The sequence below is a fragment of the Nothobranchius furzeri genome, chromosome 17, assembly GCF_043380555.1.
Source record: "Nothobranchius furzeri strain GRZ-AD chromosome 17, NfurGRZ-RIMD1, whole genome shotgun sequence".
Classification (NCBI taxonomy): domain Eukaryota; kingdom Metazoa; phylum Chordata; class Actinopteri; order Cyprinodontiformes; family Nothobranchiidae; genus Nothobranchius; species Nothobranchius furzeri.
In genome coordinates this window covers 3,386,083-3,396,670 of record NC_091757.1, presented here as the reverse complement: position 1 = coordinate 3,396,670, position 10,588 = coordinate 3,386,083, and positions in this window count along the sequence as shown.

Below are 10,588 nucleotides of genomic sequence, written 5' to 3'. Positions count from 1 at the left end.
TCCTATAGGGGGTCAAACCATGTCCGAAAGGTCACCGGGCCTGGTGTCACTTTAAAGAAGTAGTCCAGTTACACCTTTGTGGGCTTGTAACTTGGCTTCTGAATATCCTAGAGAGGTCAGGTTTGTTTTAGAGTACTCCAATTAACAGCCCCCATTACCCCCAAAAGGAATGGAGTCATTAGCACTTATGTTTTTTAAATGGCACCCAGAATTATGTTGCATGAAGCACAATTTCACATCATTCTGGGTTCATTTGTGTGAAAACAAGGTCCAATCAGGCTGAAACGTTACAGGAAGGTAGAATCTATTGAGTTGTAAGTGATCTGAACGTTTCATGATGATAGCACTTTCGTAAGGGGGTCAAACCATGTCCCAAAGGTCACCGGATCTGGTGTCAATTTAAAGAAGTAGTCCAGTTACACATTTGTGGGCTTGTAACTTGGCTTCTGAATGTCCTAGAGAGATTAGGTTTGTTTTAGTGTACTCCAATCAACAACCCCTACAACCACAAAAAGGAATGGAGTCATGAGCACTTATGGTTTGTAAATGGCAACCAGAATTATGTTGCACGAAGCACAATTTCACATCTTTCTGGGTCCATTTGTGTGAAACCAAGGTCCAATCAGGCTGAAACGTTACAAGAAGGTAGAATCTATTGAGTTGTAAGTGATCTGAACGTTTCATGATGATCGCACATTCCTATAGAGGGTCAAACCATGTCCCAAAGGTCACCGGGCCGGGTGTCACTTTAAAGAAGTAGTCCAGTTACACATTTGTGGGCTTATAACTTGGCTTCTGAATATCCTAGAGAGGTCAGGTTTGTTTTACAGTACTCCAATTAACAGCCCCCATTACCCCAAAAAGGAATGGAGTCATTAGCACTTATGGTTTGTAAATGGCACCCAGAATTATGTTGCACGAAGCACAATTTCACTTCATTCTGGGTCCATTTGTGTGAAAACAAGGTCCAATCAGGCTGAAACGTTACAAGAAGGTAGAATCTATTGAGTTGTAAGTGATCTGAACGTTTCAAGATGATCGCACTTTCCTAAGCGGGCAAAACCATGTCCCAAAGGTCACCGGGCCTGGTGTCACTTTAAAGAAGTAGTCCAGTTACACCTTTGTGGGCTTATAACTTGGCTTCTGAATGTCCTAGAGAGGTCAGGTTTGTTTTAGTGTACTCCAATCAACAGCCCCTACAACCACAAAAAGGAATGGAGTCATTAGCACTTATGGTTTGTAAATGGCACCCAGAATTATGTTGCACGAAGCACAATTTCACATCATTCTGGGTCCATTTGTGTGAAAACAAGGTCCAATCAGTATGAAACGTTACAGGAAGGTAGAATCTATTGAGTTGTAATTGAACTGAACATTTCATGATGATAGCACTTTCCTAAGGGGGTCAAACCATGTCCCAAAGGTCACCGGGCCTGGTGTCACTTTAAAGAAGTAGTCCAGTTACACCTTTGTGGGCTTATAACTTGGCTTCTGAATGTCCTAGAGAGATCAGGTTTGTTTTAGTGTACTCCAATCAACAACCCCTACAACCTCAAAAAGGAATGGGGTCATTAGCACTTATGGTTTGTAAATGGCACCCAGAATTATGTTGCACGAAGCACAATTTCACATCATTCTGGGTCCATTTGTGTGAAAACAAGGTCCAATCAGGCTGAAACGTTACAAGAAGGTAGAATCTATTGAGTTGTAAGTGATCTGAACGTTTCAAGATGATCGCACATTTCTAAGGGGGTAAAACCATGTCCCAAAGGTCACCGGGCCTGGTGTCACTTTAAAGAAGTAGTCCAGTTACACCTTTGTGGGCTTATAACTTGGCTTCTGAATGTCCTAGAGAGGTCAGGTTTGTTTTAGTGTACTCCAATCAACAGCTCCTACAACCACAAAAAGGAATGGAGTCATTAGCACTTATGGTTTTTACATGACACCCAGAATTATGTTGCACGAAGCACAATTTCACATCATTCTGGGTTCATTTGTGTGAAAACAAGGTCCAATCAGGCTGAAATGTTACAGGAAGGTAGAATCTATTGAGTTGTAAGTGATCTGAACGTTTCATGATGATAGCACTTTCGTAAGGGGGTCAAACCATGTCCCAAAGGTCACCGGATCTGGTGTCAATTTAAAGAAGTAGTCCAGTTACACATTTGTGGGCTTGTAACTTGGCTTCTGAATGTCCTAGAGAGATCAGGTTTGTTTTAGTGTACTCCAATCAACAGCCCCTACAACCACAAAAAGGAATGGAGTCATTAGCACTTATGGTTTGTAAATGGCAACCAGAATTATGTTGCACGAAGCACAATTTCACATCATTCTGGGTCCATTTGTGTGAAACCAAGGTCCAATCAGGCTGAAACGTTACAAGAAGGTAGAATCTATTGAGTTGTAAGTGATCTGAACGTTTCATGATGATCGCACATTCCTATAGAGGGTCAAACCATGTCCCAAAGGTCACCGGGCCTGGTGTCACTTTAAAGAAGTAGTCCAGTTACACATTTGTGGGCTTATAACTTGGCTTCTGAATATCCTAGAGAGATCAGGTTTGTTTTAGTGTACTCCAATCAACAACCCCAACAACCTCAAAAAGGAATGGGGTCATTAGCACTTATGGTTTGTAAATGGCACCCAGAATAATGTTGCACGAAGCACAATTTCACTTCATTCTGGGTCCATTTGTGTGAAAACAAGGTCCAATCAGGCTGAAACGTTACAAGAAGGTAGAATCTATTGAGTTGTAAGTGATCTGAACGTTTCAAGATGATCGCACATTCCTATAGGGGGTCAAACCATGTCCCAAAGCTCACCGGGCCTGGTGTCACTTTAAAGAAGTAGTCCAGTTACACCTTTGTGGGCTTATAACTTGGCTTCTGAATGTCCTAGAGAGGTCAGGTTTGTTTTAGTGTACTCCAATCAACAGCCCCTACAACCACAAAAAGGAATGGAGTCATTAGCACTTATGGTTTGTAAATGGCACCCAGAATTATGTTGCACGAAGCACAATTTCACATCATTCTGGGTCCATTTGTGTGAAAACAAGGTCCAATCAGTATGAAACGTTACAAGAAGGTTGAATCTATTGAGTTGTAAGTGATCTGAACGTTTCATGATGATCGCACATTCCTATAGGGGGTCAAACCATGTCCCAAAGGTCACCGGGCCTGGTGTCACTTTAAAGAAGTAGTCCAGTTACACATTTGTGGGCATATAACTTGGCTTCTGAATATCCTAGAGAGGTCGGGTTTGTTTTAGAGTACTCCAATTAACAGCCCCCATTACCCCAAAAAGGAATGGAGTCATTAGCACTTATGGTTTTTACATGGCACCCAGAATTATGTTGCACGAAGCACAATTTCACATCATTCTGGGTTCATTTGTGTGAAAACAAGGTCCAATCAGGCTGAAACGTTACAGGAAGGTAGAATCTATTGAGTTGTAAGTGATCTGAACGTTTCATGATGATAGCACTTTCCTAAGGGGGTCAAACCATGTCCCAAAGGTCACCGGATCTGGTGTCATTTTAAAGAAGTAGTCCAGTTACACATTTGTGGGCTTGTAACTTGGCTTCTGAATTTCCTAGAGAGATCAGGTTTGTTTTAATGTACTCCAATCAACAGCCCCTACAACCACAAAAGGAATGGAGTCATTAGCACTTATGGTTTGTAAATGGCAACCAGAATTATGTTGCACGAAGCACAATTTCACTTCATTCTGGGTCCATTTGTGTGAAAACAAGGTCCAATCAGGCTGAAACGTTACAAGAAGGTAGAATCTATTGAGTTGTAAGTGATCTGAACGTTTCAAGATGATCGCACATTCCTAAGCGGGTAAAACCATGTCCCAAAGGTCACCGGGCCTGGTGTCACTTTAAAGAAGTAGTCCAGTTACACCTTTGTGGGCTTATAACTTGGCTTCTGAATGTCCTAGAGAGGTCAGGTTTGTTTTAGTGTACTCCAATCAACAGCCCCTACAACCACAAAAAGGAATGGAGTCATTAGCACCTATGGTTTGTAAATGGCACCCAGAATTATGTTGCACGAAGCACAATTTCACATCATTCTGGGTCCATTTGTGTGAAAACAAGGTCCAATCAGTATGAAACGTTACAAGAAGGTTGAATCTATTGAGTTGTAAGTGATCTGAACGTTTCATGATGATCGCACATTCCTATAGGGGGTCAAACCATGTCCCAAAGGTCACCGGGCCTGGTGTCACTTTAAAGAAGTAGTCCAGTTACACATTTGTGGGCTTATAACTTGGCTTCTGAATATCCTAGAGAGGTCGGGTTTGTTTTAGAGTACTCCAATTAACAGCCCCCATTACCCCAAAAAGGAATGGAGTCATTAGCACTTATGGTTTTTACATGGCACCCAGAATTATGTTGCACGAAGCACAATTTCACATCATTCTGGGTTCATTTGCGTGAAAACAAGGTCCAATCAGGCTGAAACGTTACAGGAAGGTAGAATCTATTGAGTTGTAAGTGATCTGAACATTTCATGATGATAGCACTTTCCTAAGGGGGTCAAACCATGTCCCAAAGGTCACCAGGCCTGGTGTCACTTTAAAGATGTAGTCCAGTTACACCTTTGTGGGCTTATAACTTGGCTTCTGAATGTCCTAGAGAGGTCAGGTTTGTTTTAGTGTACTCCAATCAACAGCCCCTACAACCACAAAAAGGAATGGAGTCATTAGCACTTATGGTTTGTAAATGGCACCCAGAATTATGTTGCACGAAGCACAATTTCACATCATTCTGGGTCCATTTGTGTGAAAACAAGGTCCAATCAGTATGAAACGTTACAAGAAGGTTGAATCTATTGAGTTGTAAGTGATCTGAACGTTTCATGATGATCGCACATTCCTATAGGGGGTCAAACCATGTCCCAAAGGTCACCGGGCCTGGTGTCACTTTAAAGAAGTAGTCCAGTTACACATTTGTGGGCATATAACTTGGCTTCTGAATATCCTAGAGAGGTCGGGTTTGTTTTAGAGTACTCCAATTAACAGCCCCCATTACCCCAAAAAGGAATGGAGTCATTAGCACTTATGGTTTTTACATGGCACCCAGAATTATGTTGCACGAAGCACAATTTCACTTCATTCTGGGTTCATTTGTGTGAAAACAAGGTCCAGTCAGGCTGAAACGTTACAGGAAGGTAGAATCTACTGAGTTGTAAGTGATCTGAACGTTTCATAATGATAGCACTTTCGTAAGGGGGTCAAACCATGTCCCAAAGGTCACCGGATCTGGTGTCAATTTAAAGAAGTAGTCCAGTTACATATTTGTGGGCTTATAACTTGGCTTCTGAATGTCCTAGAGAGATCAGGGTTGTTTTAGTGTACTCCAATCAACAGCCCCTACAACCACAAAAAGGAATGGAGTCATTAGCACTTATAGTTTGTAAATGGCACCCAGAATTATGTTGCACGAAGCGCAATTTCACATAATTCTGGGTCCATTTGTGTGAAAACAAGGTCCAATCAGGCTGAAACGTTACAAGAAGGTAGAATCTATTGATTTGTAAGTGATCTGAACGTTTCATGATGATCACACATTCCTATGGGGGGTCAAACCATGTCCCAAAGGTCACCGGGCCTGGTGTCACTTTAAAGAAGTAGTCCAGTTACACCTTTGTGGGCTTATAACTTGGCTTCTGAATATTCTAAAGAGGTCAGGTTTGTTTTAGTGTACTCCAATCAACAGTCCCTACAACCACAAAAAGGACTGGAGTCATTAGCACATATGGTTTTTAAATGGGACGCAGAATTATGTTGCACGAAGCACAATTTCACATCATTCTGGGTCCATTTGTGTGAAAACAAGGTTCAGTCAGGCTGAAACGTTACAAGAAGGTAGAATCTATTGAGTTGTAAGTGATCTGAACGTTTCATGATGATAGCACTTTCCTAAGGGGGTCAAACCATGTCCCAAAGGTCACCGGATCTGGTGACAATTTAAAGAAGTAGTCCAGTTACACATTTGTGGGCTTATAACTTGGATTCTGAATGTCCTAGAGAGATCAGGTTTGTTTTAGTGTACTCCAATCAACAGCCCCTACAACCACAAAAAGGAATGGAGTCATTAGCACTTATGGTTTTTAAATGGCACCCAGAATTATGTTGCACGAAGCACAATTTCACATCATTCTGGGTTCATTTGTGTGAAAACAAGGTCCAATAAGGCTGAAACGTTACAGGAAGGTAGAATCTATTGAGTAGTAAGTGATCTGAACGTTTCATGATGATAGCACTTTCCTAAGGGGGTCAAACCATGTCCCAAAGGTCACCGGATCTGGTGTCAATTTAAAGAAGTAGTCCAGTTACACATTTGTGGGCTTATAACTTGGCTTCTGAATGTCCTAGTGAGATCAGGTTTGTTTTAGTGTACTCCAATCAACAGCCCCTACAACCACAAAAAGGAATGGAGTCATTAGCACTTATGGTTTGTAAATGGCACCCAGAATTATGTTGCACGAAGCACAATTTCACATCATTCTGGGTCCATTTGTGTGAAAACAAGGTCCAATCAGGCTGAAACGCTACAAGAAGATAGAATCTATTGAGTTGTAAGTGATCTGAACGTTTCAAGATGATCGCACATTCCTATAGGGGGTAAAACCATGTCCCAAAGGTCATCGGGCCTGGTGTCACTTTAAAGATGTAGTCCAGTTACGCCTTTGTGGGCTTATAACTTGGCTTCTGAATGTCCTAGAGAGGTTAGGTTTGTTTTAGTGTACACCAATCAAAAGTCCCTACAACCACAAAAAGGAATGGAGTCATTAGCACTTATGGTTTGTAAATGGCACCCAGAATTATGTTGCACGAAGCCCAATTTCACATCATTCTGGGTTCATTTGTGTGAAAACAAGGTCCAGTCAGGCTGAAACGTTACAGGAAGGTAGAATCTATTGAGTTGTAAGTGATCTGAACGTTTCATGATGATAGCACTTTCCTAAGGGGGTCAAACCATGTCCCAAAGGTCACCGGATCTGGTGTCAATTTAAAGAAGTAGTCCAGTTACACATTTGTGGGCTTATAACTTGGCTTCTGAATGTCCTAGAGAGATCAGGTTTGTTTTAGTGTACTCCAATCAACAGCCCCTACAACCACAAAAAGGAATGGAGTCATTAGCACTTATGGTTTATAAATGGCACCCAGAATTATGTTGCACGAAGCACTATTTCACATCATTCTGGGTCCATTTGGGTGAAAACAAGGTCCAATCAGGCTGAAATGTTACAGGAAGGTAGAATCTATTGAGTTGTAAGTGATCTGAACGTTTCATGATGATAGCACTTTCCTAAGGGGGTCAAACCATGTCCCAAAGGTCACCGGATCTGGTGTCAATTTAAAGAAGCTGTCCAGTTACACATTTGTGGGCTTATAAATTGGCTTCTGAATGTCCTGGAGCGATCAGGTTTGTTTTAGTGTACTCCAATCAACAGCCCCTACAACCACAAAAAGGAATGGAGTCATTAGCACTTATGGTTTTTAAATGGCACCCAGAATTATGTTGCACGAAGCACAATTTCACATCATTCTGGGTTCATTTGTGTGAAAACAAGGTCCAATCAGGCTGAAACGTTACAGAAAGGTAGAATCTATTGAGTTGTAAGTGATCTGAACGTTTCATGATGATAGCACTTTCCTAAGGGGGTCAAACCATGTCCCAAAGGTCACCGGATCTGGTGTCACTTTAAAGAAGTAGTCCAGTTACACATTTGTGGGCTTATAACTTGGCTCCTGAATGTCCTAGAGAGATCAGGTTTGTTTTAGTATACTCCAATCAACAGCCCCTACAACCACAAAAAGGATCGGAGTCATTAGCACTTATGGTTTTTAAATGGCACCCAGAATTATGTTGCACGAAGCACAATTTCACATCATTCTGGGTTCATTTGTGTGAAAACAAGGTCCAATCAGGCTGAAACGTTACAGGAAGGTAGAATCTATTGAGTTGTAAGTGATCTGAACGTTTCAAGATGATCGCACATTCCTATAGGGGGTAAAACCATGTCCCAAAGGTCACCGGGCCTGGTGTCACTTTAAAGATGTAGTCCAGTTACACCTTTGTGGGCTTATAACTTGGCTTCTGAATGTCCTAGAGAGGTTAGGTTTGTTTTAGTGTACTCCAATCAAAAGCCCCTACAACCACAAAAAGGAATGGAGTCATTAGCACTTATGGTTTGTAAATGGCACCCAGAATTATGTTGCACGAAGCACAATTTCACATCATTCTGGGTTCATTTGTGTGAAAACAAGGTCCAATCAGGCTGAAACGTTACAGGAAGGTAGAATCTATTGAGTTGTAATTGATCTGAACGTTTCATGATGATAGCACTTTCCTAAGGGGGTCAAACCATGTCCCAAAGGTCACCGGATCTGGTGTCACTTTAAAGAAGTAGTCCAGTTACACATTTGTAGGCTTATAACTTTTCTTCTGAATGTCCTAGAGAGGTCAGGTTTGTTTTAGTGTACTCCAATCAACAGCCCCTACAACCACAAAAAGGAATGGAGACATTAGCAGTTATGGTTTTTAAATGGCACCCAGAATTATGTTGCACGAAGCACAATTTCACATCATTCTGGGTTCATTTGTGTGAAAACAAGGTCCAATCAGGCTGAAACGTTACAGGAAGGTAGAATCTATTGAGTTGTAAGTGATCTTAACGTTTCATGATGATAGCACTTTCCTAAGGGGGTCAAACCATGTCCCAAATGTCACCGGATCTGGTGTCAATTTAAAGAAGTAGTCCAGTTACACATTTGTGGGCTTATAACTTGGCTTCTGAATGTCCTAGAGATATCAGGTTTGTTTTAGGGTACTCCAGTCAACAGATCCTACAACCACAAAAAGGAATGGAGTCATTAGCACTTATGGTTTTTAAATGGAACCCAGAATTATGTTGCACGAAGCACAATTTCACATCATTCTGGGTTCATTTGTGTGAAAACAAGGTCCAATCAGGCTGAAACGTTACAGGAAGGTAGAATCTATTGAGTTGTAAGTCATCTGAACGTTTCATGATGATAGCACTTTCCTAAGGGGGTAAAACCATGTCCCAAAGGTCACCGGATCTGGTGTCAATTTAAGGAAGTAGTCCAGTTCCACATTTGTGGGCTTATAACTTGGCTTCTGAATGTCCTAGAGAGATCAGGTTTGTTTTAATGTACTCCAATCAACAGCCCCTACAACCACAAAAAGGAATGGAGTCATTAGCACTTATGGTTTGTAAATGGCACCCAGAATTATGTTGCACAAAGCACAATTTCACATCATTCTGGGTTCATTTGTGTGAAAACAAGGTCCAATCAGGCTGAAACGTTACAGGAAGGTAGAATCTACTGAGTTGTAAGTGATCTGAACGTTTCATGATGATAGCACTTTCCTAAGGGGGTCAAACCATGTCCCAAATGTCACCGGATCTGGTGTCAATTTAAAGAAGTAGTCCAGTTACACATTTGTGGGCTTATAACTTGGCTTCTGAATGTCCTAGAGAGATCAGGTTTGTTTAACTGTACTCCAATCAACAGCCCCTACAACCACAAAAAGGAATGGAGTCATTAGCACTTATGCTTTGTCAATGGCACCCAGAATTATGTTGCACGAAGCACAATTTCAGATCATTCTGGGTCCATTTGTGTGAAAACAATGTCCAATCAGGCTGAAACGCTACAAGAAGATAGAATCTATTGAGTTGTAAGTGATCTGAACGTTTCAAGATGATCGCACATTCCTATAGGTGGTAAAACCATGTCCCAAAGGTCACCGGGCCTTGTGTCACTTTAAAGAAGTAGTCCAGTTACACCTTTGTGGGCTTGTAACTCTGCTTCTGAATGTCCTAGAGAGGTCAGGTTTGTTTTAGTGTACTAAACAAACAGCCCCTACAACCACAAAAAAGAATGGAGTCATTAGCACTTATGGTTTGTAAATGGCACCCCGAATTATGTTGCACGAAGCACAATTTCACATCATTCTGGGTCCATTTGTGTGAAAACAAGGTCCAATCAGGCTGAAACTTTACAGGAAGGTAGAATCTATTGAGTTGTAAGTGATCTCAACGTTTCAAGATGATAGCACTTTCCTAAGGGGGTCAAACCATGTCCCAAAGGTCACCGGATCTGGTGTCAATTTAAAGAAGTAGTCCAGTTACACATTTGTGGGCTTATAACTTGGCTTCTGAATGTCCTAGAGAGATCAGGTTTGTTTTAGTATACTCCAATCAACAGCCCCTACAACCACAAAAAGGAATGGAGTCATTAGCACTTATGGTTTTTAAATGGCACCCAGAATTATGTTGCACGAAGCCCAATTTCACATCATTCTGGGTTCATTTGTGTGAGAACAAGGTCCAGTCAGGCTGAAACGTTACAGGAAGGTAGAATCTATTGAGTTGTAAGTGATCTGAACGTTTCATGATGATAGCACTTTCCTAAGGGGGTCAAACCATGTCCCAAAGGTCACCGGATCTGGTGTCAACTTAAAGAAGTAGTCCAGTTACACATTTGTGGGCTTATAACTTGGCTTCTGAATGTCCTGGAGCGATCAGGTTTGTTTTAGTGTACTCCA